The sequence below is a fragment of the Mandrillus leucophaeus genome, unplaced genomic scaffold, assembly GCF_000951045.1.
Source record: "Mandrillus leucophaeus isolate KB7577 unplaced genomic scaffold, Mleu.le_1.0 Scaffold1163, whole genome shotgun sequence".
Classification (NCBI taxonomy): domain Eukaryota; kingdom Metazoa; phylum Chordata; class Mammalia; order Primates; family Cercopithecidae; genus Mandrillus; species Mandrillus leucophaeus.
The window spans coordinates 290,158-295,338 of record NW_012099910.1 but is presented as its reverse complement, the minus strand read 5'-3'; the positions used below and the strand labels follow the sequence as shown (position 1 = coordinate 295,338).

General features: G+C 38.9%; 2 pseudogenes; one reads left to right on the top strand and one right to left on the bottom strand.

Annotated features, from left to right (window-relative positions):
- Positions 1-2,458: 2,458 nt before the first annotated feature.
- On the bottom strand, positions 2,459-3,673 carry LOC105553190 (annotated as a pseudogene).
- Positions 3,674-3,684: 11 nt separating this feature from the next.
- LOC105553164 lies at positions 3,685-4,431 on the top strand (annotated as a pseudogene).
- Positions 4,432-5,181: the final 750 nt, after the last annotated feature.

Here is a 5,181-nt window from a genome sequence, read left to right as displayed (position 1 = left end):
TTACAAGACAGGCCAAGACTTTGGATTGAAAATGTACAGAAAACTAACTGGAGGCATTTTCTGCATTGTGAAATGTCAACACAGACATCTTGAAGTCTTCCTTTGAGAGTGTGGCTTTTTGAGCTCTTCATATCTAGTTTGGTGACCTGCTACATGTTCTACATTCTGTGAGAGGTTCTGAGAGTAAATAGAATCTGATGGCCAAATCTGTAAGTGTAAACAAGCATCTTAGGAGTGAAAGATCAAGGCTAGAAAGTATCCAGAGCCATAACCACAGCTATACCTACCGGTAAAATGCAAGACTTGAGTAGAGTATTCTTGTCCTTCCTGTTACTCAAGAGCTAGAATCAGGGCAGGTGATCCAGGTTCTGGAGCTTCACGAGAGGAGTTCCATTTTTTATTTAGAATCAGCCTGTCTCTTCTGCCTGGCTTATCATTGGGCAGTCAACCCGGGGTAACTGGGAACCCTCTCACAATTACCTAGCCATCTTTGAAACATTTGAGAATGTCCAGAGCAGAATTTTATCAGGCTGACAAGAGGGGTTAATTCTACTTCTTTCTCAGTGTAAAAGAAATGAGTCATTCTGTGTGTGTTCCTCCCTCATACAAGAGATAATTTTTGTTGGTACTCAGGTGACAGTTTCCCCAGTTTTCTTGTACTTGGGTGAAAAACAAAGAGGTCTGGAAACTAAAACAGATAAACTGATTGCTTTCATTTCGTATTATCATTAGAAAAATAGGTAGAGCAGTTATGGGGTTCTTACCATACCAGAAACTTTTAGTCTGGACTAGTGATATGTCTTGGCTGTGTCACCACCCAAATCTCATCTTAAATTGTAACTCTCACAGTTTCTACATGTTGTGGTAGGAACCCAGAGGGAGGTGATTAAATTATGAGGGCAGGTCTTTCCTGCACTGTTCTCATGACAGTGAATGAGTTTCACAAGATCTGATGATTTTGAAAATGGGAGTTTCCCTGTATAAGCTCTGATTTTGCTTGCCACCATCCATGTAAGATATGACTTGCTTCTCCTTGCCTTCTGCCATGATTGTGAGGCCTCCCCAGCCATATGGTATTGTTTAAGTCCATTAAATCTCTTTTTCTTCCCAATCTCTGGTGTGTTTATATCAGCAGTGTGAGAACAGACTGATGCAAAAAATTTTTACCAGTAGAGTGGGACATTGATGAAAAGATACCTGAAAATGCGCATGTGACTTTGGAACTGACTAACGGGCAGAGATTGGAGCAGTTTGGAGGTCTCAGAGGACAGGAAAATATGGGAAAGTGTGGAACTCTCTAGAGACTTGTTGAATGGCTTTGACCAAAATGCTGGTAATGATATGGAAAATAAAATCCAGGCTGAAATGGTCTCAGATGGACATGAGGAACTCGCTGAGAATTGGAGCAAAGGTGACTTTTCTTATCTTTTAGCAAAGAGACTGGTGTTATTTTGCCCCTTCCCTAGAGATTTGTGACACTTCGAACTTGAGAGAGATGATTTAGATTATCTGGCAGAAGAAATTTCTAAGCAAGACAGGTCTCTATTGAGCCGTGGATGTCAGTCTGTGTTCTGCAGGATAGGTTTTGTTAAAGTTGTTAAGAATAATGCCTATTTTAAGAGATACCAAATGAAATTTAGAGGACAAGAGGGTAAAACTAATTATTATTCTTGGAAATGCTTGGTGATACAGGATAAAAATAAATACACCACACCCAAATACAGGATGATAGTTTTTTTGTTAGTTGGGTTTTTTAAAGCATAATACAGGAGTAGATTTATTATAGCTACTCGAAATGTTAGAGTGATACAATGACCACAGAGTTAAAAACTCTCGCTGTTATAGCTGTTTATTTGACAATAATTGGTTTAGTCTACAAGTTTAAGGCAAACATATTAATGCATTTGCTTTTCTTCAGAATTCACAAAGATTACATAAAATCTGTCCCAAAACTTCTAAGAAATATTCAGTAGTTAAAAATAAGTCTGATTAAGATGCTTTTTTAGTATACATGAATGAACTAAGGCGGTATATAATGCTTTTTTAAAACAAAATTTTAAAAAATTCAATAAAGGCAATCTTTATCTTGTTTGAACAATGCATTCTGAAAAGGTTAAACTTCAGAAATTATTTAAAGGTAAATAAGATTGGCATCCGTAAGGAATACTATTTATAAAATAAATGCAGTTATAGAGGCTACTTTAAAGAAGAATAAAATTTGGACTTCTGAGTATGATGAGTGCACAATAATGAACCACTACACAGTTCAGCATTACAGCACACAGACTGGCATCGTCTGTACATGGCGTTGCTCCATTTTTCTCAGAAAAAGAGTAGGTCCATTTTGTCAGCTGTTTTTTATTTGTTCCCAGGGAGCATAAATGCTTAACATCATTAAGAAGACAAAAATAAAATCTGAAGGAAGGCAGCCCTTTTCAACAGGAAGGCAGAGTGTGGCTTACATGTCTTTGTTTAGCACTGCCAGGCAGTTTGGCAGCAACTATAGTTACCTTTTGCATGATGCAGTTCTAACTCTGCCAGTTCCAGTAATTTTTTCTGAATGCAGCCACACTTCTTGTCTGAAAATCTATAAGTTCTTGTTTTGCAGACTGAGATTTTTATTTTCAAATTTCTGACTACATAATTATTAGAAAGTTTTAGCCAGCAGAACATCTATATTTTTTGCTCTTGCTTTATCCAGTGCTGTTAGCATTTTCATAATCCACTAGTGACCTAGACCTTCAATACAGGAGATCCTTAGCAGCTTGAGGTCTCTTAAGTAATATTTTTAAGGGTCAGAAAGTTCGAGGGCCTCATCAGCAGACACTCATGCTTCTATTTTTCTTGTTTTATCCAACATTTCTGAAACTTTGAGAAAAAACTTTCATATATCTGTAGAATCCTAAGTTCCTAAAGCATATAATGAAGAACCAATTCTATTGTAATCATCTGCAGCACTTTTGTGGGTTCTTGTCATTCTACCAGAGTTAACAGATGCATCCTTAACTCAGTTATGATATTCTAAAAGAAATGTTCATTCATGTTCAAAGAAATTATCTACATCCTTTTCTCCTGAAACAATTACTCCATCTGCTGATTTAACCATGTTTTTAAAGAAATCTTCAAGTTTCTCTTTTTATTTGTCCTCGCACACTCAAATTTTGATTATATTCCAAGAAGACATGGAAATTTGAATATTTTCTCAAAATAGGATGTGCTGTCACATGACATAGGAACACTTCATGCATCGCAACTGTCTTCTTGAATATTCCCAAATATTCAGCTTCCAGTTCCTGTTTCATCTTTGTGAATTCTTCCTTTGTCATTGACCCTTCTTCTGCAAGCTTCTGTACTTTTTCCCTTGAAGCATCAAAATCAGGTCTTGGTGGTGCTGGTGAAATGATGTAACCTGCATAGTCTTCATCTTTAACAAAGCAATCGTGATGCCAGATAAATTGCTTGTGTTGCTGAACAACAGAAAACTCACTTTGTTTAAAATTTGGCAATAAACTTTTTGTGTGAACAGTGAATTTTACTTTATCCCACTCAAAGAGCATCAGAGATGTCCACCTGCAGAGGAGGATCACTTTGAAGATCTACATTTATTGCTTTAAGTCTACAGTTCTCTTCCCGAGAGGAAGTCAGGGCCATCATCCAGGTCTTCCATCATGGCTGCTCCCCAGGATGATAGTTTGTGTAACAAACAGAGATATTGTCAGATTACGTACATCCATATAGAATAGGACATGATAGTATGCACAGCATATGCACGTAAACTCCCAAAATGTGATGTGAAGGTTGGCCTAACCAATTACACTGCAGCATATTGTACTGGCCTGCTGCTGGCCTACAGACTCCTCAATAGGTCAAGATCTGTGACCTATGACATGGACAAGATCTGTGAAGGCCAAGTGGAGATGACTGGCAATGAATACAATGTGGAAAGCACTGATGGTCAGCCAAGTGTCTTTACCTACTATTTGGATGTAGGCCTTCCCAGAACTACCACTGGCAATAAAGTTTTTGTTCCTGAAGAGAGCAGTAGATGGAGGCTTGTTTATCCCTCACAGTACCAAACAATTCCCTCGTTATGATTCTGAAAGTAAGGGATTTAATGCAGTAGTACACCAGAAGCACATCATAGGCCAGAATGTTGCAGATTACATGCACTACTTAGTGAAGGAAGATGAAGATGCTTACAGGAAATTGTTCTCGCAATACATAAACAAAAGCATAACTCCAGACATGAAGGAGATATATAAGAAAACTCTTGCTGCTATGTGAGAGAATCCAGTCTATGAGAAGAAGCCCAGGAAAAAAGTTAAAAAGAAGTGGAACCGTCCCAAAATGTCCGTTGCTCAGAAGAAAGGTCAAGTAACTCAAAAGAAGGCAAGCTTCCTCAGAGCTTATGAGTGGGCTTCTGAGAACTAAACCAAACAATTTTTAATGAGGCTTTTTCAGATGAAGAAAATAAACTTATTGACAGCAACATTTAAAAAGAAAAATTAAATTTATAAGCAGCAAAACATTCAAGAGATTACTTGGGTTCTCTTAAAGGCATTCAGTTTCAAAATGGAAACAGAGCATTAAAGTTTGGAAAATTTGCAGCCTGACAATGCAATAGAATAGAAAAGCTCATTTTTTGGAGGAGAAATATTAGCCAGCTGTGGGAAAAATGTCTCCAGGTCATGACAGAGATCTTCTCCACAGGCCCCTCCATCACAGGCCCAGAGGCCTAAAAGAAAAAGATGGCTTTATGGGTCAGGTCCAGGGCTTCCCTGCTCTGTGAAGCCTAGGGACTTGGTACCCTGTATTCCAGCCACTTCAGTCATGGCTAAAAGGGGCCAAGGTAGAGCTCAGGCTGTTGCTTCAGAGAGTGGAAGCCCCAAACCTTGGCATCTTCTATATGGTGTTGAGACTGTGGGTTCATGGAAGTCAAGAATTGAGGTTTGGCATCCTCCACCTAGATTTCAGAGATATATGGAATGGATGTCCAGGCAGAAGGTTGCTGCAGGGGTGAAGCCCTCATGAATGAACATCTGCTAGGACAGTACAGAAAAAATGTGGGGTTGGAGCCCCCACACAGAGTCCTTACTGGGGCACTGCCTTGTGGAGCTTTGAGAAGATTCCAGAATGGTAGATCCACTGACGCCTTGCACCATGTGCCTGGAGAAGCCATAG